The sequence below is a fragment of the Rhinopithecus roxellana genome, chromosome 5 (genome assembly GCF_007565055.1).
Source record: "Rhinopithecus roxellana isolate Shanxi Qingling chromosome 5, ASM756505v1, whole genome shotgun sequence".
NCBI lineage: Eukaryota > Metazoa > Chordata > Mammalia > Primates > Cercopithecidae > Rhinopithecus > Rhinopithecus roxellana.
This window is the reverse complement of record NC_044553.1, coordinates 161,682,597-161,704,951: the sequence shown is the minus strand read 5'-3', so window position 1 is coordinate 161,704,951 and position 22,355 is coordinate 161,682,597. Positions and strand designations below refer to the sequence as shown.

Here is a 22,355-nt window from a genome sequence, read left to right as displayed (position 1 = left end):
GCTGGGATTACAGGCTTGAGCCACCGCGCCCGGCCAGCAAATATTTTTTAAGGACTTAAGATGTGCTAGGCACTGCAGCAGTGAAGAAAACAAAATTCCTGTCCTCCTGGAGCTCATGTTGTCCTTGAGGCTCTGTGGCGGTGTGATCATGTGCCGCCTTGGTTTCCAGGTGTGCGGTTTCCAGGTTTCCAGCTCTAACCTCTGCACGAAGTCAGGGTATAGTTCGTCTTTGTTTTCATTTGGATATGTTGCTGTTTCTATTCTTACACTTACTTACTTGAAAGAGTCCCCCATGAGTAGAAGGAGGAAATGGGATGAGGGGAGAGCAGGTTTTTCTCGTAACTGCACAAGCATTGGAGGAGAGAGAGGAGAAGGGGGTTACGAGACTGTGAAGAAGCAGGGAGTAGCTGAAGGAAGTGTTGAAAGTGGAAAAACGGTGGCTGGACAGCGCCTGCTTCTCGGGGCTGGGAGGGTACAGGGGTCCCTGTGGAGACCATGTGACGTGGGGATGTTCACAGCTGGGCTGTTGTGACTCCGGAGTTGCCTGTAGAAACTTCATCTTTCTGGAAATGTCGTAGAGCTGTGTTGAACCTCCAGAGCTTTTGGTGTGTAGGAAATCACCCACTGAAAATAGACCAGAGCAGAATAAGAAATATTCTTACCCCTCATCATTCTCTAAAAACTTAAATAACGTAGTGAGACACAAAGGTGACTAGAACTCCCTTACCACAGCACCCGAAACAGCACTTCAGGGCCCTTGCTTTGTTGTAACCCTCATTAGTGTGAAATCATTGAATTAAAATAATGCAGTCTATCACTTTGTTTAAAAAACTTAAATTGATGAGTTGAATTTATTTTTCAACGTTTATTTATTTTAGAGATAGAGACAGAGTCGCCTTATGTTGGCCAGGCTGGTCTTGAACTCCTGAGCTCAAGGGATCCTCTTGCCTCGGCCTCCCAAAGTACTGGGATTACAGGTGTGAGCCACCACACCCGACCCACCTTATACTTTAATTTGAAATACCATTTCTATTGACCCTTTACTATTGAGAAAGATGTTGATTTTTTTTTTTTTTTTTTTTTTTTTTTTTTTTTTTTTTTTTGAGACGGAGTCTCGCTCTGTCGCCCAGGCTGGAGTGCAGTGGCCGGATCTCAGCTCACTGCAAGCTCCGCCTCCCGGGTTCATGCCATTCTCCTGCCTCAGCCTCCCGAGTAGCTGGGACTACAGGCGCCCGCCATCTCGCCCGGCTAGTTTTTTGTATTTTTTAGTAGAGACGGGGTTTCACCGTGTAGACCAGGATGGTCTCGATCTCCTGACCTCGTGATCCGCCCGTCTCGGCCTCCCAAAGTGCTGGGATTACAGGCTTGAGCCACCGCGCCCGGCCAAGATGTTGATTTTATAAGTGGTTATGCAGCAATCCTTAAAGGTTAATTTTGGAGGCCAGGCATGGTGGCTCAACGCCTATAATCCCAGCACTTTGGGAGGCCCAGGTGGGAACATTGGTTGAGCCCAGGAGCTCAAGACCAGCCTGAGCAACATAGTGAGATCCCCATCTCTACAAAATTAAATTTAAAAAATTAGGGCCGGGCGCAGTGGCTCTCGCCTGTAATCCCAGCACTTTGGGAGGCTGAGGCAGGCAGATCATGAAGTCAGGAGATCGAGACCATCCTGGCCAACATGGTGACCCTATCTCTACTAAAAATACAAAAAATGAGCCGGGCGTGGTGGCATGCATCTGTAGTCCCCAGCTACTCGGGAGGCTGAGGCAGGAGAATGGCGTGAACCCGGGAGGCGGAGCTTGCAGTGAGCCCAGATCGCGCCTCTGCACTCCAGCCTGGGCGACAGAGCGAGACTATTCCGTCTTAAAAAAAAAAAAGCTGGCTGTGGTGGCGGGTGCCTGTAGTTCAGCTACTCGGAGGACTGAGGCAGGAGAATGGCGTGAACCCAGGAGGCGGAGCTTGCAGTGAGCCAAGATCACGCCACTGCGCTTGAGCCTGGGCGACAGAGCAAGACACCGTCTCAAAAAAAAAAAAAAGCAAAAAGAAAAAGTAGCTGGCTGTGGTAGTGTGCACCTGTAGTTCATCTACTGGGGAGGATTGGTTGAACCCAGGAGGTTGAATCTGCAGTGAGCTATGATTGCACCACTGCACTCCAGCCTGGGCAACAGAGTGAGACTCTGTCTCCAAAAAGTAATAATAATAAATTTGCAGCTCTGTCTTAAATGGATGTTTGTTTTCTAACCCGAAGTATTTGAAACCAAATTGTTGAAAAGTCTTTCTTTATTGATAGAACAGCTTTCAGATGTACCTTTAAAATGAAACTGGATTCAAATATGTGGGAAATACTGTCTGACTAGCAGCAAATTGAGAAGTTACTGGAAATGCTCTACCAGTTAATTAAGGTGTCAGGGATGGCATTGATATTATACGGTATGAGAACAAGAAATATTTCTCAAAGCATCAGACATAGTTTTATGTAACCAAAATGATAAGCCTGGATATATTTCCTTCTACAAATATTTAGTTATTTTTTTAAAAAGCAAGATTTGTGTTTATGAAATTTTGATAATCCTTGTGATATAATGTTAGGAAGATTTTTGTTTTGTTTTGTTTTTTGTTTTTTTTTGAGACGGAGTCTTGCTTTGTCGCCTGGGCTGGAGTGCAGTGGCCGGATCTCAGCTCACTGCAAGCTCCGCCCCCCGGGTTTACACCATTCTCCTGCCTCAGCCTCCAGAGTAGCTGGGACTACAGGCACCTGCCACCTCGCCCGGCTAGTTTTTTGTATTTTTTTTTTTTTTTTTTTTTTTTTTAGTAGAGACGGGGTTTCACCGTGTTAGCTAGGATGGTCTCGATCTCCTGACCTCATGATCTGCCCGTCTCGGCCTCCCAAAGTGCTGGGATTACAGGCTTGAGCCACCGCGCCCGGCCTTGTTAGGAAGATTTTTAAGCAGAAACCAGCTGTCAGTAATATAGAGAAATTTAAGTTGAATTATACTGCTGATAGTTTATTTTCGTGAAGAAGAAAGGCTTCTCTGCCATTTACAATTACCAGATAATTTCTTTTTTCCCGTTTTTTTTTTTTTTTTTTTTTTTTTTTTTTGGTAACAGCTTTATTGAGGTTCAAGTCATGTATGATTTACCTGCTTAAAGCATACAGTTCAGTGTCGGTGTATTTTAGTATATTCATTGAGTTGTGCAACCATCTCCGCCATCACCACCAAAGGAACCCTGTACTCTTTCGCTGTCACCCCCAACTCTACCCTTACCCCAGCCCTGAGCAACCACAAATCTATTTTCATTGTATATCTGCCTGTTCTGGATATTTTCTATAAGTGGCATCATATAATATGGGTCTTTCCTGACTGATACCATGTTGTCAAGGTTCGTCTCATGTTGCAGCATATGTAGTGCATCATCCCTTTTTATGGCCAAATAATACTCCATTGTGTGGACAGCCCTCATTTTGTTTATCCATTCATCAGTTGATGGACATCTGTTTACCTTTTGTTTGTTTATTTGTTGTTTTTTTGTTTGTTTGTTTGTTTTCAGAGTCTTGCTCTGTCGCCCAGCCTGGAATGCAGTGGTGTGATCTCGGCTCACTGCAACCTTCGCCTCTTGGGTTCAAGCAATTCTCCTGCCTCAGCCTCCCAAGTAGGTGGGGTTACAGGCGTGCGCCACCACACCCGACTTATTCTTGTAATTTTAGTAGAGGCGGTTGTTGGCCGCCTGGTTGGCCAGGCTGGTCTCAAACCGCTGACCTCAGGTGATCCACCTACCTGGGCCTCCCAAGTAATTTTTGTTTATTTTTTAATAACGATGCTCTGAACATTAATGTACAAGTTTTTGTGAGATACATGTTTTCATTTCCCTCGAGTGTATACCTCGGAGTGAAATTACTGGGTCATGTGAAGGCTCTGTGTTGAGCATCCTGAGGAACTGCCAGGTTGTTTTCTACAGCAGTCTGTATTCCCACCAGCAGCCCACAAGGGTTCCAGTTTCTCCACATCTTTGACAACACTTGTTATTTTCTGACTTAAAATTCTAACCGTCGTAGTGAGTGTGAAGTCGTTTCTCATTGTGGTTTTGATTTGCTTTTCCCTAATAGCGAATGTTGTTGAACATCTTTTCATGTGTTAATTAGACATTTGTATATCTTCGGGATAAATGTCTATTCAAGTTGTTTACTCATTTAAAAAATTGGGTTGTTGGCCGGGCGCGGTGGCTCAAGCCTGTAATTCTAGCACTTTGGGAGGCTGAAGCGGGCAGATCACGAGGTCAGGAGATCGAGACTATCCTGGCTAACACGGTGAAACCCCGTCTCTACTAAAAATACAAAAAAATTAGCAGGGCGAGGTGGCGGGCGCCTGTAGTCCCAGCTACTCCGGAGGCTGAGACAGGAGAATGACGTGAACTCGGGAGGCGGAGCTTGCAGTGAGCCGAGATCACGCCACTGCACTCCAGCCTGGGCGACAGAGCGAGACTCCCTCTCAAAAAAGAAAAAAGAAAAAATTGGGTTGTCTTTTTGTTGAATTTTAAGAGTTCTTTGTATATACTAGATACAAGCCCCATATTGGACATAAGATTTTCAAATATTTTCTACCATTTTGTGGGTTGTCATTTCACTATCTTGATGGTAGCCTTTGAAGCACAGCTGTTCTTCATTTTGATGAAGTCTAATTTAACTTTTTTTTTTTTAAACTGCTGACTTATTACAAGTCCCCAAGAGGGCTTCATTTTTTGTTTTCAACATCCTGTTTCAGCTTCCTTTTCTCTTTTTACCTGTATGCCAAAGAGCCGGGCATCGGCATGGACCATGTGGAGACTAGCAAAGGCTTTGAGATTCTTCTCCTCAGTGATGACTTGGGCTTTCTCCTTCTTACATTTGGGATGGGCATGACCGGTCCTGTCAGCTGGGTGACCAGTTTCAGTTTTTCAGCAGAACTGTCTCCCTTATTGGGGGCCGAGGGCTTCCTGGGGGAGAGGATGAGTTTAGAGTGGTGCTCCTTCAGCCGCAGCACCTTGGCCTGCAGGGACTCGGTGGACTCATTGGGTCCACAGAGATGCCAACGGTCTTGTGAATGCTGGCCACCCTGAGCTCCTCCAGGCCGCAGCCGCGGCCGGTGCACACCTTGGTGTGAATACTGCTTCGTGCGGCACCACACGATGGGCCGGATGGGTGCGCAGGGCAACGTGGGGCACTTTGGCTTGCCGGGCCTTGCATCTGCGGATCTTCTGGGCTGGCTGGTTGAACCACGTGGCCATGCGCCAGCTGCCAGTCCTTGTGGAAGTAGGGCTTCCATGCCATTCTGGCTGGGCGCCATGGCTGCCTAGAGCCCTTCTGCGCAGGAAAACAAATTTAACTATTTTTTTTGTTGTTGTTTTTGTGTGTGTGTGTCATATCTAAGAATCCATTGGCAATGCAAATTCACAAAGTTTCATACCTTTGTTTTCTTTTATACCTGTGTTTTCTTCTAAGAGTTTTTTAGTTTCAGCATTTACATTTAGTTCTTTGATCAATTTTGAGTTAATTTTTGACATGAGGTAGAGGGGTTACATTCATTCTCTTGCACGCAGATATCCAGTTGTTCCAACAACGTTTGTCGAACAGACTATTCTTTCCCCCATTGAATGGTCTTGAAATCCTTGTCAAAATCAGTTGACCATAAATGTATGAGTTTCTTTCTGGACTCTCAGTTGTATTCCATTAATGTATATGTCTGTTCTTATGCCAGTACCACACTGTCTTCGTTACTGTTACTTCATAGTAAGTTTTCAAATCAGGAAGTATGAGTCCTCCAACTTTGTTCTTTTTCAAGATTGTTTTGACAATTCTTTCTAAGTTCTTTGAGTTTCCATATGCATTTTAGGATCAGCTTGTCAGTTTCTGGTAGCAAGCCAGCTGGGATTCTTATAAGGATTTCACTGAATCCGTAGGTCAATTTGGGGAGTATTGCCATCTTAACAATATTAAAAACTCTTGTCCCACGAACATAAGATGCCTTTCCACTTATGTAGATCTTTTAAAATTCAAAAAAAAAGGACGGCTGTGGTGGCTCACGCCTGTAATCCCAACGCTTTAGGAGGCCGAGGTAGGCGGATCACCTGAGGTCAGGAGTTCAAGACCAGCCTGGCCAACATGGTGAAAACCTGTCTCTACAAAAATTAGCCTTGCGTGGTGGCAGCTGCCTGTAATCCCACGTACTCGGGAGGCTGAAGTGGGAGAATCGCTTGAACCCGGGAGGTGGAGGTTGCAGTGAGTCAGGATCACGCCACTACACTCTAGCCTGGGTGACAGAGCGAGACTCCGTCTCAAAAAATATAATAAATTAAATTTTAAAAAAAAGTGTCATAGTTTTCAGAGTGAGAGTTGTTTAGTTTTCTTTTTAATTGGGGTAAAAATATATAAAAATTGGCCGCTTTAACTGTGGTTTTTTTTTTTTTTTTGAGATGGAGTCTGGCACTGTCACCCAGGCTAGAGTGCAGTGGCGCAGTCTTGGCTCACTGCAACCTCTGCCTCTCAAGTTCAAGCAATTCTCCTGCCTCAGCGTCCCAAGTAGCTGGGATTACAGGCACTCGCCACCACACCCGGCTAATTTTTGTATTTTTAGTACAGACGAGGTTCCACCATGTTGGCCAGGCTGGTCTTGGACTCTTGACCTCAGGCGATCCACCCACCTTAGCCTCCCAAAGTGTTGGGATACAGGTGTGAGCCACCACGCCTGGCCACTTCATCTATTTTTAAGTGTTCAATTCAGCGGCATTGATTACATTCACAGTGCAGGGTAAGAATTGCACACACTTTCTTAAATTTATTCCTGAGGTAAATTGGTTTTTATATATTGATCTTATATCCTGCAAAATTGCTGAACTTTTTAAATAGTTTTAATAGCTTTTTTAATGAATTCCTTAGGATTTTTACATAAAAAATCACATAAATTTTATATATAAAATTATCTCTGTGAATACAGATAGTTTTGCTTCTTCCTTTTCAACTCGGATACCTTTTATTTCTTTTTGTTGCCTACCTGCCGTGCCTAGTACCTTCCGTACAGTGTGGAGTGGAAATAGCACTAGTGGGCATTCTTGTCTTTCTTCTGACCTTAGGGAGAGAGCATGTAACTTCACCATTAAGTATGGCATTAGCTGTGGGTTTTCATAAATGCCCCTTTTCAGGTTGAGAACGTTTCCTTCTATTTCTTTTTTTTTTTTTTTTGAGACGGAGTCTTGCTCTGCCACCCAGGCTGGAGTGCAGTGGCCGGATCTCAGCTCACTGCAAGCTCCGCCTCCCGGGTTCACGCCATTCTCCTGTCTCAGCCTCCCGAGTAGCTGGGACTACAGGCGCCCGCCTCGTCGCCCGGCTAGTTTTTTGTATTTTTTAGTAGAGACGGGGTTTCACCGTATTAGCCAGGATGGTCTCGATCTCCTGACCTCGTGATCCGCCCGTCTCGGCCTCCCAAAGTGCTGGGATTACAGGCTTGAGCCACCGCGCCCGGCGTTTCCTTCTATTTCTAGTTTGTTAAGTTTTTGCCATGAGAGGGTGTTGGACTTTGTTGCGATTTTTCTGCATCCATTGAGATGCTTGTGTGACTCATTTTTTTCTATTGATATGGTGTATTGCATGAATTGGTTTTTGTTTGTTGAACCAACCTTACATTCCTGGGATAAATCCTGCTTGATCGTGGTATATAATTCTTTCTCCATGTTGGTGAATTTAGTTTGCTAGTATTGTATTTTGTTGAAGATTTTTGCATCTGTATTCATAAGGGAAATTGAGTCTAGTTTTCTTTCCTTGTACGTCTTTTTGTTTGTTTGTTTGGTATCAAGGTAATACTGGCCTTATAGAATGATTTAGGAAGCATTCTCCTTTTTCTGGAAGAGTTTGTGAAGAATTGGTAATAACTCTTACTTAAATGTTTGGTAGATGCACCTGTGAAGCTATCCAGCTTTCTTTGTTTTGGATTGCTAGTTTAATCTTTGTACCTGTTGTAGATCTATTAACATTTTCTCTTCAAGAGCCAATTTGGGTAGTTTGTGTCTTTTTATAAATTTGCCCATTTCACCTAGATTATCTAATTGGTTGGCATACAGCTGGTCATAGTCTTTCTTAATGATCTTCTTTATTTCTATTAACGTCAGTAGTAATGTCCCTTCTTTTATTTCTATCCTAGCAATTGGAGTTGCTGCTTTTCTTCGTTCGTCAGTCTCAAAAAAGGGTTAAAATTGTACATTTTATGTTACATATATTTTACCATAATAAAAGGTAATTGTAGTCTGTAATCCCAGTGCTTTGGGAGGCTGAGGTGGGTGAATCGCTTAAGTCCAGGAGTTCAAGACCAGCCTGGGCAACATAGTGAGACCCCCCCCGTCTCTACAAAAAAAAATAGAAAAATTAGCTGGGCATGGTGGTGCTCACCTGTAGTCTCAGCTACTCAGCAGGCTGAGGTGGGATGATTGCTTGAACCCAGGAAGTGGAGTTTGCAGTATGCCGAGATCACGCCACTGCATTTCCGCCTGGGAACAGGGTGATACTGTGTCTCAAAAAATAAAAAGTAATTGTAAGTAAGAGTACTTGACATCCATCCACGTGATTGGGAATAGCTGCAGCTTAGTTCCTTGTGGTTATTGTGTAGTGTCCACTGTATTCTCGTCCCTCTCTTAATCTCTCCACTCCTGATGGACATCTGGTTGCCTGCTTTTGGGCTATTAATGAGTGCTGTGACCAGAAGTTGTTTTGGTTTTTAAAATCCTTTTTTTTTTTTTTTTTTGAGATGGAGTCTCGCTCTGTTGTCCAGGCTAGAGTGCAGTGGCGCAATCTCAGCTCACTGCAAGCACCGCCTCCTCCCGGGTTCACACTATTCTCCTGCCTCAGCCTCCCGAGTAGCTGGGACTACAGGCGCCCGCCACCACACCCAGCTAATTTTTGTATTTTTAGTAGAGACAGGGTTTCACCATGCTGACCAGGATGGTCTTGATCTCTTGACCTCATGATCCGCCCGTCTCGGCCTCCCAGACTGCTGGAATTACAGGCATGAGCCACTGCGCCCGGCAGGTTTTAAAAATTCTTTCAAAACTCGTCTCCAGATAGCTCTTGGACCACCTCCCTTAGCTTTGGGCTTTACAAATGTCCTTGGAGGGCAGTCGTAGGTCAGCTGAGGTGCAGTTTTCTGTGATTTGGGATTGCCCCTCATACCATGTATTTGAAAGTATCAGAATACCAATCACAAAAAGTGCGTTCGGCAAGTACTATTTTAATTTTAATTTTTTTTTAATTATGAAAATAAGCCTGAGCAACATAGCAAGACCCCGATTCTACAAATTATACAAAAATTAACTGGGCATGGTGGTGCACACCTGTAGTCCTGGCGGCTCGGGAGGCTGAGATGGGAGGATTGCTTGAGCCTGGGGAGGTCTAAGCTGCAGTGAGCTGTGATTGTGCCACTGCACTCCAGCCTGGGTGACAGAGTGAGACCCTGTCTAAAAGAAAAAGAAAAGTGTGCTCATGATAAAATAAATTCAAGCAGTACAAGAAGTAAGTATGCCATGAAAAGTGAAAGTCTCCTTCCCCAAAGTTATTATAATTGTCTTGCTTTTTTATTTTAAATCATATTCTAGTCTTTTTCCATTAAAATTGAATGTTATTTTGAAAGATTGTTTTAAATATTCAAAATCAATTTTGATTAGTCTAAAAGTCTGAGACGGCCAGACGTGGTGGTTCACGCCTATAAGAGGCGGGCAGATTGCTTGAATCCAGCCTGGGCAGCATGGCAAAACCCTGTCTCTACAAAAAACACAAAAATTAGCTGGACATGGTGGTGTGGGACCGTGTCCTAGCTACTCAGGAGGCTGAGGCAGAATTGCTTGAGCCTGGGAGGTCGAGGCTGCAGTGAACCATGATTGTGTCACCATACTCCAGCCTGGGCGACAGAGCCAGACTTCATCTCAGTCGATAAATAAGTAAATAAAATAAGAAGTCAAGACTTCTAATGAGAAATTAATGTTGAAATATGGTTGTTGCATGTATCAAGAGAACTGTGATTTTTGTCTTTCGCTATTTTTTATTGTTTATATTGACATACATACTATAGAATCATACGTGCATTCCCAGAATAAAACACACTTAGCCATGACATTTTATTCTCTAACTGCACAGTTGAGCCTGTCGTATGCACGTTTTTTTATTTTTTTCAATTTGTATTTCCAAATGAGGAGTAGTCTGTAGATAGTCTGTGGTTTTAACTTGTATAGCTTATCTATGGAATATTTTGGTGTCAGAATTACTGTAGTTTTAGGAAAAATTATGAAGCTTTCAGTCTTCTGTTCAAGAATATTTTATTTTATTTTTATTTTTGGAACAGAAGTACGGTGGCATGATCACGGCTCACTGCAGCGTTGACCTCCTGGGCTCAGGTGATCCTCCCACCTCAGCATCCCCAGTAGCTTGGACTCCAGGTGCGCGCCACCACACTTGGCTAATTTTTGTATTTTTGTACAGATGAGGTTTCACTATGTTGCCCAGGTTGCTTTCGAACTCCTGAGCTCAAGCGATCTCCTGCCTTGGCCTTCCGAAGTGGTGGCGTATTACAGGTGTGAGCCACTGTGCCTGGCCTTATTTTATTTTATGTTATGTTATTTTATGTTATGTTACTTTTGAGAGAGAATCTTGCTCTGTCGCCCATGCTGGAATGCAGTGGCACAATCTCTGCTCACTGCAAGCTCCGCCTCCCGGGTTCATGCCATTCTCCTGCCTCAGCCTCCCAAGCAGCTGGGACTACAGGCGGCTGCCACCACATCCGGCTAATTTTGTTGTATTTTTTGAAGAGACGGGGTTTCACCTTTTTAGCCAAGATGGTCTCAATCTCCTGACCTCGTGATCCGCCCGCCTTGGTCTCCCAAACTGCTGGGATTACAGGTGTGAGCCACCGCGCCTGGCTGCCTGGCCTTATTTTTAGTATTTTGTAGAGTTGAGGTCTTACTGTGTTGCCCAGGCTGGTCTCCAATTCCTGGGCTCAAGTGCTCCTCCTGCCTGGCAGGCCTCCCAAAGTGCTGGAATTATAGGTGTGAACCACCATGCCTGACCCCTGAAAAATATTTTAGAGAGTAAAATTTTAAAGTATTCATTTATAAAACCACTTGAGCTGGGCGTGGTGGCTCACGCCTGTAATCCCAGCACTTTAGGAGGCCAAGGCAGGTGGATCACCTGAGATCGGGAGTTTGAGACCAGCCCGACCAACATGGGGAAACCCCGTCTCTACTAAAAATACAAAATTAGCTGGGCATGGTGGCGCATGCCTGTAATCCCAGCTACTTAGGAGACTGAGGCAGGAGAATTGCTTGAACCTGGGTGGCGGAAGTTATGGTGAGCCGAGGTTCACCATTGCACTCCAGCCTGGGCAACAAAAGCGAAACTCCGTCTTAAAAACAAAAACAAAAAGTATAGAATTAATTGTTAGTTGCCCCTATTGAATGGTGGTATTTTTGAATACTGCTAGATCCTCAGTTGATCAGATTTTATAGTTTTTCTCCAATAGCATTTTAATAATAATTGGTTTGTAATATAAATAAAAACTTTGTTTAATATTAAGGAAAGAAACTTTAAAAATCCAGGCTATTCTGAATTAGTTTCAATTTCTTTTTTTTTTTTTTTTTTTTTTTTGAGACAGAGTCTCCCTCTGTCGCCCAGACGGGAGTGCAGTGGCCGGATCTCAGCTCACTGCAAGCTCCGCCTCCCCGGGTTCACGCCATTCTCCTGCCTCAGCCTCCAGAGTAGCTGGGACTACAGGCGCCCGCCACCTCGCCCGGCTAGTTTTTTGTATTTTTTAGTAGAGACGAGGTTTCACCGTGTTAGCCAGGATGGTCTGGATCTCCTGACCTCGTGATCCGCCCGTCTCGGCCTCCCAAAGTGCTGGGATTACAGGCTTGAGCCGCCGCGCCCGGCTAGTTTCAATTTCATAGTCCCCTCTACATCCCTTTTTTTTTTTGAAATGGAGTCTCGCTCTGTCACCCAGGCTGGAGTGCAGTGGCACAATCTCAGCTTACTGCATCCTCTGCCTCCCAGGTTCAAGGGATTCTCCTCCTCAGCCTCTGGAGTAGCTGGGATTATAGATGTGTATCATCATGCCTGGCTAATTTTGTATTTTCAATAGAGATGGGGTTTCACCATGTTGGCCAGGTTGGTCTCAAACTCCTGACCTCAGGTAATGTGATCCACCTGCCTCGGCCTCCCAAAGTGTTGGGATTATAGGTGTGAACTTCCATGCCTGGCCTCAATATCCCTTTTCTTAACAGTTTATTTTTTTCCCGGCTATGGTAATTCCTGTCATCGATTGTATTGCAAGTTTAATGATGTTTAAAATAATGCATTTATAATTTGAGAGAAATATTCTCAGTAAAATGAACTTTAAATGTTTTCATTTTTACTGTTTCTTAAATGTGTATTTTTAAAATGAGATAAGGTCTCACTATTTTGCCCAGGTTCATTTCAAACTCCTGGCCTCAAGGGATCCTCTCACGCAGCCTCCCAAAATGCTGGGAATAGCCGTGAGCCATCGTACCCGGCCTTAAATGTTTTTAAAAATAAAGTTTGGTATGGAGAATTTTAACTGTTTCTTGTTTGTCCTACAGCGTTCTCCAGTACCACATTTGAAAGGAAGACTTAGATAAACATTTTAACAGTAAGAGAGTTGCCACCATAGACTTTTTGAAAGTCCAGTCAGTCCAAAGGGCCTGCATCAGTCAGATGCAGGAGATAGAGACAGATATGTTAGGCTGGATCCTGAAGCTGTTCGCCATGGCAGCTTTGTAGAATCCGCACAGAAGTTTTACCAGCTCATAAAACTGCTTTATGAGCCAGAAGGAATGCCAGCAATAAAACAAAATGCATTCATGGCAAATAGACCAAGCGTGGGGCCAATTTTCCTGCCGCGATGCACTTCCAGGGAGGAAACTGCTGTGTGGTTTGGGGCAGGAGCTTGTAGTGGTTTGGATTCAATCTTCCTGTTTTGAGTATTTGTAAAAGGAAACTAATTTTTCAGAAACTTCTAGCCAGTATCCCATGTCACTCAGCCGTCCTCTATTCAGATGTTATTGAAAATAGTGATGAGCTCGTGTATGAAACTGTCATTCTTCCTTTTTTGGAGTATCGTGAGTTTTTCATATGGAGGTATTCTTATTTGTATAATGAGTATTAATAAAAGTGATAGTAATTGGTAATATTTCCTATTCAAATTTCAAAGTTTAAAATTTCAAATAGGAAATTTCAAATACATTTAGAAGTAGAGCGGCCAGGCACGGTGGCTCACACCTGTAATCTCAGCACTTTGGGAGGCCGAGGCAGGTGGATCACGAGGTCAGGAGATCGAGACCATCCTGGCTAACACAGTGAAACCCCTTCTCTACTAAAAATACAACAGAATTAGCTGGGCATGGTGACAGGTGCCTGTAGTCCCAGCCGCTCGGAGGCTGAGGCAGGAGAATGGCGTGAACCCGGAAGGAGGAGTTTGCAGTGAGCCAATCATTCCACTGCACTCCAGCCTGGGTGACAGAGTGAGACTCCATCTCAAAGCAAACAAAACAAAAACAAAAAAGTAGAGCATATAGAATAATGAACGCCCAGTTTCAACAGTTATCAACTCACAGTCAGTTGTATTTCACTTTTATCCCCTTTCCCCATAAAGGATTGTTTTAGGAAAATCCCAGAAATCTGTCATTTCATTGTAAATATTTCAGCATGTGCCTCAAGAAGATGAGCGTTTTCTTTAAAAACATAGCCATAATAATATGACACTGAAAAAAATAGCAGTAATTTCTCAATATCATAAGATAGTCATTGTTTAAATTTCCTTTTTTTTTTTTTTTTTGAGGCGGAGTCTCGCTCTGTCCCCCAGGCTGGAGTGCAGTGGCACAATCTCAGCTCACTTCAAGCTCTGCCTCCCGGGTTCACGCCATTCTCCTGCCTCAGCCTCCTGCATAGCTGGGACTACAGGTGCCCACCACCACACCTGGCTAATTTTTTGTATTTTTAGTAGAGACGGGATTTCACTGTGTTAGCCAGGATGGTCTCAATCTCCTGACCTCATAATCTGCCCGCCTTGGCCTCTCAAAGTGCTGGGATTACAGGCGTGAGCCACCGCGCCCAGCCTTAATTAATTAATTAATTTATTTATTTATTTATTATTATTATTTTTAAAGTAGATTCGTGGCTGAACGCGGTGGCTCATGCTTGTAATCCCAGCACTTTGGGAGGCCGAGGCAGGTGGATCATCAGGAGTTAGGATCATCAGGCTAATAAAAATTAGCCTGACACGGTGCCCCATGCCTGTAATCCCAGCTACTTGGGAAGGCTGAGACGGGAGAATTGCTTGAACCCGGGAGGTGGAGGTTGCGGTGAGCCAAGATCACACCTCTGCGCTCCAGACTGGGCGACAGAGCGACTCCATCTCAAAAAAAAAAAAAAAAAAAAAAAAGTGGATTTCTTTTACAGGTACCTGCCCATGGCATTTGGATTGTACACCTCCTTAATCTCTTTTAATCTGTAAACTCTTTCTCCTTCCTTCCTTTTTTTTTTTTTTTTTTTTTTGTTCACAGTTTATTTGTGGAAGAATCAGGGCATTTGTCCTGTCCTGTTCAAAAGTTTTAACTGGTTTCTAGTGTTTTCCTAGCTGGACAAATTTGGCATTTGACAGATCATTCCTATACTGTTGGCCCAGTATATTTTGTGGGAAATAAACTATTTGGGGGCTCAATTGATGTAAAAAAATAAAATAGGCATTTCTGATTTCATTTCAGATGTTGCAGTGGTAAAGTATATTCCAGTCAGCTGGTGAGGCCTGAGGCCCAAGCGTGCACCCACGCAGGGGTGCAGAGAGGCTGAGAAGTGCGTTATCACCTTGCTTCTCCTTCGTCCTCATGGGTGGGCATGAGAGGCTGGATCTGTCTCTCTGAGACAGCAGAGGGGGACGAGGAGAAGTGAACGAAATGTGTGTTGCTTCTCCAGACCTTCATAATCAGAAACACCTGCCGCTCCCCTGAGGCCACAAGGCTGGTTGCCTGGTGCTCTCAGCTCCCTGTGCTACTTGCTGGGTGAGGATGCCCTCGGCTTGTGGCATTTTTCTTTAAAAAATAATAATAATGTAATAATAATAGAAGGCAGGTCTTATAGTAGTTGTTCACTGGAGACACTTTGGAGTTGACAGTTAGTGAGGACTCAGCTTTTTAAAATGTGATCTTAAGCTTTTTGATTTTTTAATTGAAGTTCAGAAAAATTAGTTGATACTTATCCATCCATGTGAGTGATGCTGTGGTCTCTGGTACGCCAGCTTTTTAATTTGTTTCCGGAATCCAGCTCTTAGAAGCCAGACGGGTTGGGCATTCTACCTGCAAATCAGGCTGAACAGAGGCTGGGCCTTGGCGCTGTTAGGAGCTCCAGGCACTTCCTGCTGAGAGCCTTAGGGAAAGGCCTGCGTGTGGGTACCTGTAGAGAAATACCAAGTTCCTCCGAAATCGGAAATTGCCAGACATTCTGGAAAAGTACAGTTTTCATAATCAAATAAACGCTGGTAGTATCAATCTTGTATTTTTACTGCAGCGTTTATTTACGGAGAAGCATTTTTGACAGCTCTTGTAGCTTGTGAAAGGAAATACAGACTGCACAAAGCTAGATGTCCTTTTGCAAAATGTTACACTTTCACTGACCTTGCCTTAAAGTTTTATTGATTATTTGGAAAGCTCTTTCATTTGTTGATTTCGTTTGTCTCATCTCAAGGCATCTGGTGAAAAGGGTAATTTTCCTGGCTTACCAGTTACTTTCATGAAATCAGAGTGAACATTTTCAGGTCTTGTGTGAAAACATCCTTCCTTCCTGTTTATTGCTGCGTTTCCGTGGGGATGGTGAGCTGAAGACAACAGTACAGGAGCACACTGGCCGTCTTTCTCTGCGTGGTATCTGGGTCATGTTCTTTTTTGATTTCATTTCCTTCATGCCGGCATTTTTATGATACTGAAAAATATCAGCATAAATACATTTTTTTAATTAAAAAAAGTAACTCAGAAATGCTTAGGTTCAGTTGGACATGTGACATATTTGAGGTGGGTAGTCTGGCACCCAATCTGAACACTTTTCTGTGTGTGCGTGTAGAGACAGGGTCTCACTGTGTCACCCAGGCTGGAGTGCAGTGGCTCAGTCTTGCCTCACTGCAATTTCCACCTCCTGAGCTCAAGCCATCCTCCTGTCTCAGCCTCTTGAGTAGCTGGGACTGTAGGTGCACGCCACCACACTGGCCTAATTTTTGTGGATTTTTTTGTAGAGATGGGGTTTCGCCATGTTGCCTAGGCTGGTCTGGAACATCTAGGCGTAAGTGATGCACCCATCTCAGCTCCCAAAGTGCCGGGATTACAGGTGTGAGCCAGCCGTGAACACTTTTTTTTTTTTTTTTTTTTGAGATGGAGTCTCACTTTGTCACTCAGGCTGGAGTGCAGTGATGGGTTCTGGGCTCACTGCAACCTCCACCTCCCAGGTTGAAGTGATCCTCCCGCCTCAGCTGCCCAAGTAGCTGGGACTACAGGCATGCACCACCACACTCAGCTAATTTTTGTACTTTTAGCAAGAGATGGGGTTTCACCATGTTGGCCAGGCTGGTCTTGATCTCCTGACCTCAGGTGATCCACACGCCTTGGCCTCCCAAAGTGCTGAGATTACAGGCGTAAGCCACTGTGCCTGGCCACCTGAACACATTTAATTGTTTAGGCTGAAATAGCATTTAAAATGAGTGAAGCCATTGAAGCCATTGTTATCCAGACTGTGCTCCTCAAACTTTCTTTGCCTCTTTTTTAAAAGAACCAGATTCTTCTAAACATTCTTAAATGTTTTAAAAAGAGGTACCATTTCCACCTTAAACTTCATGGCCTTGAGAGGACTTTGATACCATGCTGGGCATGCCCCGTGGAGATGGGCGACCACTGGTCACTCCTGTCAGGCAAGGTGAGGCAGGGCCGGCCCCTCTACACTTCTCTGTTCAGGAAGGAAAGTGAGCGCCTCACTCTGAGGGCAGCTTGCTTGGTGGCCCCTCCTCTGGTTCAGGAGCAGCCACCCTGAGAGCCAGTTAGGCACTGGGAGGGCTGGAGTTGCTGGCTGGAGAGTCCCTCGGGTGCTGGGAGGGCTGGAGTTGCTGGGTGGATTGCTATTGCTGTTTTGAATATTGCTTCCCGCTCACATGCATGTCTAGCCACTGAGGGCTCCAATCTAGCATTTCTTTGTTTCTCTTTGGAGATGGAGTCTTGCTCTGTCGTCAGGCTGGAATGCAATGACGCGGTCTCAGCTCACTGCAACCTCTGCCTCCCAGGTTCAAGCGATTCTCCTGACTCGGCCTCCGGAGTAGCTGGGACTACAGGTGTCCGCCACCATGCCCAGCTAATTTTTTTTTTTTTTTTTTTTCATTTTTTGTAGAGACAGGGTTTCACCATAGTGGCCAGGATGCTCTCGATCTCTTGACATCGTGATCTGCCCGCCTCAGCCTCCCAAAGTGCTGGGATTACAGGCGTGAGCCACTGCGCCTGGCCAGTCTAGCATTTCTTTAGCCTTACTTGTCTGGCACTGGATTAGGTCCTAGAAGGTTCATATAATTAGCAACAGTATTTTTCCTTCCAGAGACATACTTATTCCTCATGCAGAAATGCAGAGTCAATCTCTAAATAAGGTAAAAGCTTGAAGGAATTTTGGATAAGAGAAAATTTCCCATAAAATGTTTACTTTTATGTTTTTTTCTTTAACACTGTAGTATTCCTGACATATTGACTATTCAATTTAGAAAGACTGGCAGTTGGACTCAGATAATTCAGTATTTGGCTCTGGACAGTTGTTAAGAACCCTGCTGAAAATGGTTTATATGCAAAAGGTTTCAACAGCTCAGATCGACTCTGCTGATCTCAGGATGTATGCTAGGATGAAAAAAAAGTCCCTGGCATGAACTTGTTTTTCTTGTCACTAGTGTTTTCCAGCTGAGTGAGTTTAAAAATAATAAAAGATAAAATACAAATAAATAACAGCCCTGTTAAGGGAGAATTGCATGTACTTGTGTTTAGATAGAAGAGTATGCTCTGGATGTCCAGGTCATGGGCACAGAATACAGGAGGAGGCAGGCGACATAGGAAGAGCCTTCTGGAAGCCGTGGGTTTCTTTTCACTCACATGCACCTGCTGAGCGCCAGCTGTGCACCAGCCACTGCGAGCTGCACTGCAGACAGGCATGTTCCTGGGAGGGGCTTCTGTGCTGTTTCTGTGGGAAAGGGGAAGCCTAGCGTGTCTTCTGTGATGCATATGTGATCACAAAATGATTAGGCTGGCTCTGCGTGCTGGGGCTGTCTCAGAGCCTGGCACTGCTCCTTGTTAACATCCACTGTCACATTCACCCACAGTTTGGGGATTATCCTTAATTTACCCACAAGGAAACTGGAGTTCACGCTCAGTAGTTTGCAACACAGTGGGGCAGTGAAGTCTAAACTCAGGTGCTCACTCTCAGCCTCAATGTCTTGCTTCGTTTCAGGATTAAATTATTTAAAATATTAAAGATTAAATATCTTTAATACCTTTTGAATAAATTAATGAATCACGCACCTGAGTAGTCTCTGTTGTGATGCCGTCACGTGTGGTACACACTGTTGTGACCCATATCACAGATTCGTTGTGCTTGTTTTTTTATTATTATTTTATTTATTTATTTTTGAAAAGGAGTCATGCTCTGTCACACAGGCTGGAGTGCAGTGGCACAATCTTGGCTTATCGCAACCTCTGCCTCCCAGGTTCAAGCAATTCTCCTGCCTCAGCCTCCCAAGCAGCTAGGACTGCAGGTGTGCACTACCACACCTTTCTAATTTTTGTATTTTTAGTAGACATGGGGTTTCACCATGTTGGCCAGGCTGGTCTGGAACTCCTGACCTCAGGTGATCCACCTGCCTTGGCCTCCCAAAGTGCTGGGATTACAGGCGTGACCCACCACGCCCAGCCTGTTGATTTAAGTGTATGATTTATTGGTTTTTACTCTATTCAGACATTTGTGCGACTCTCACTGCTGTCTAATTCTAGAGCATTTTCATCGCCCCTGAGAGAAACCCTGTACCCATCAGCAGTACTTACCATTACCTCTCTGCAGCCCCTGGCAATCACTAATCTACTTTTTGTCTCTATGGATTTGCCTATCCTGGACATTTTATATAAATGGAATCATACTATACGTAGTCTTTTGTAACTGGCTTCTTTCATTTAGTGTAGTGTTTTCAAGTTTCATCCATGTTGTATTAATTGTTATTTAATTACTTTCTCTGGCTGAATAATAGTATTCCATTGTGTAGGTAGACCACATTTTGTTTTTTTAGCTATCAGTTGATGGACATTTTGGTTTTCACTTTTTAACCGTTACGAATGATGCTGCTGTGAATATTCATGTACAAGTTTTTTTATATTAAATTTTTTAAAACCTGGTTCTTAGTAAACGTGCAGTGTGCAAGTTTTTGTGCAGACATATTTTCATTTCTCCTGTTTATATACCTAGGGGTGGAATGACGGGTCATGTAGTTAGTAACTGTGTTTAGCGCTTTGAGGAACTGCCAGGCTACATCAGTCTCACTAGCAGTGTGTAAGACTTCATCTCTCCCCCTCATGGCCAACACTTGTTATGATTTGTCTTTTTTATTGTAGCTACCCTAGTGGGTGTGAAGTGAGGTCTCATTACAGTTTTGATTTGCATTTCCCTGATTGTGAATGACATTGAGCATCTTTTCCTGTGCATATTGAGCGTTTGTATTAATATGTCTTCTTTGGCGAAATGATGATTCAGATCCTTTGCCCGTTTTTGAATTGGGATATTTGTCTTTATGAGTGAGTTGGGAGAGCTTTTTGTGTATTCTGGATGTCAGTCCCTTATCAGATACGTGATATTTTATATGCTTCTGTCGTTTGTCTTTTCACTTTCTTAATGGCTTCTTTTGAACATTTTTTTGTTCGGGTTTGGTGTTTGTAGTTTAAAAACACAATGGTTTTTATTTTGATGAAGTTTAACTGACCTGTTTTTCATGTTTTACCTGTAAGAATCCATTGCCTAATCCAAGGTCACAAAGATTTACATGTGGTTTTTTGTTTTGTTTTGTTTTGAGACGGAACCTCACTCTGTCGTCAGGCTGGAATTCTGTGACACAGTCTTGGCTCACTGCAACCTCCACCTCCCAGGTTCACACAATTCTCCTGCCTCAGCCTCCCCAGTAGCTGGGACTATAGGCATGTGCCACCACGCCTGGCTAATTTTTGTATTTTTAGTAGAGACAGGGTTACACCATGTTGTCCTGGCTGGTCTTGAACATCTGACCTCAGGTGATCCACCTGCCTCGGCTTCCCAAAGTGCTGAGATTACAGGCATGAGCCACTGTGCCTGGCCCCCCCCCCCTTTTTTTTTTTTTTAAGTGTGTGTTAGTTCATTACATGAATACTGCAGATTATCCACTGTTCTGTGAGTGGACATTTGGGTAGTTTGCAGTTTTTGATAATTATGAGTAAAGCTGCTTTGAATGTTCTTGTGTATGTCTTTTCGGCAGACATAACTGCTCATTTCTCTTGGGTGTTCACCTGGGAGGGAATTTCTGGGCCATAGGGTGCACATATGTTAGCCTAAGTGATACAAGTGCAATTGGTACGGGAGAGCGGTGGCATATCGGACAGTATGCTTGCGTAATTACAGGAGAGTGCAAGAATTGCTTACTTGAATTACCAGTTCTCAAGTAATTTGAAAGACACAGTTCACCTTAAACTAAAACGATGCTTGCTGCATGGACTGTCAATTCTTCAGAAGATGGTACTAATCATGACATTAGAAGCAGCTGGTATTTTACTCTGCAGAAAGAAAACTAGACTTTTCTGAATTCACAGCAGTGGCACAAAGAAATTTGACAATATACTATCTAATAGATGATTAAGTTAAGAGCAACAAGAAAAATGAGAGGAGTTAATTTTTGCCTCTGGATTTTAAAACTGACACATAAAAAGTCTTATTTGGGGAGTAAAGACAAATAACAAGAGATTAAAAATACCAAACATTTAGACTGGGCCCAGTGGCTAACACCTGTAATCCCAGCACCTTGGGAGGCCAAGGTGGGCAGATCACTTGGGAAACATGGTGAAACCCCATCAAGGCAGAGGTTGCAGTGAGCTGAGATTGCGCCATTGCACTCCAGCCTGGGTGGCAGAGGGAGACCCTGTCTCAATCTCACTACAACCTCTGCCTTCCGGGTTCCCGCCATTTTCCTGCCTCAGCCTACCGAGTAGGTGGGATTACAGGCGCCCACCACCACGCCCGGCTTTTTTTTTTTTTTTTTTTTTTTTTTTTTTGTATTTTTAGTGGAGACGGGGTTTCACTGTGTTAGCCAGGATGGTCTCGATCTCCTGACCTCATGATCCAGCCTGCCTCGACCTCCCAAAGTGCTGGGATCACAGGCATGAGCCACCGTGCCTGGCCTCCTACAGGTTTTAGAGATATTATTATATAACATCCCTGACCCATATATAGATGTTCAGAAAGTGGAAACTGTCATTAGCAATGGGTGGGTTGAATATTTCATCAAATATTTAGGGTATAAGAGAATAAAAAACAAATTGAAAGTATTAAAAGATCCTGCCGTCTCATCTCTGTCAAATAGGAAGGACTGTGTTGTAAGCTTGAATTAATCCTAAGAGGTTGATGGATATTACATTTAGTTGCTAAAAATTCCCCAAATTACTAATTACTGAAATTAAGTTGCCCTTCTTTGAACCTTATTTACTGATGCTTTGCAAACTTGTTACTTTCTTACATTTAAAACTCTTCCTCCCTGCTTCTTAATGCCGGGTAGGAAGCATTCAATCACTGTAGATACCATTTAATCACTGCACTTTGTTATGAGTGCTGTGACCACTGTCTTCTAGAAGCGTGTTAGCGAGTCTAGGTCTCAAGGGTTAGGGAGCCAGGAAGAGTAAGTTAGGACGGACTCTGTTACAGAGCTCTAGTGGCCAGAGCATTGGGGCTCCTTTCTGTCCTTCCGCCTCAGTCAAACAGAGGCAAGTCCGAGGCCTTCCGGGAGGAAGATGTGTAGACAATTCTCTTCCTGGCTGTTCACGTCCTCCTTCCTGTCCTGGCGGTCCCAGCCCAGTTTGGAGTGTGTGGGAGAGCGTCGCTGTGTATATTTAGGACTACCCTGGCATTGTACTAGAAAGGAGTGAGGATTCATTCTCGCTGTCTCATCCTGCCCCAGCGCAGCCGCTGAGCTCATTTCCTGCGTTCCTGTTCCTGGGGCTGGGGCAGGCACTCCCAGTCAGTGCTGCTGGTGTGAAGAGTCCTGCCC

The 22,355-nt window shown here is 44.0% G+C and overlaps 1 protein-coding gene and 1 pseudogene across 3 annotated transcripts in view; one reads left to right on the top strand and one right to left on the bottom strand.

Annotated features, from left to right (window-relative positions):
- The window catches only part of CDC42BPB (CDC42 binding protein kinase beta), a 134,019-nt gene that overhangs the window by 11,536 nt on the left and 100,128 nt on the right, over positions 1-22,355 (top strand). The window lies entirely within an intron of this gene.
- Positions 4,731-5,321, bottom strand: LOC104654430 (annotated as a pseudogene).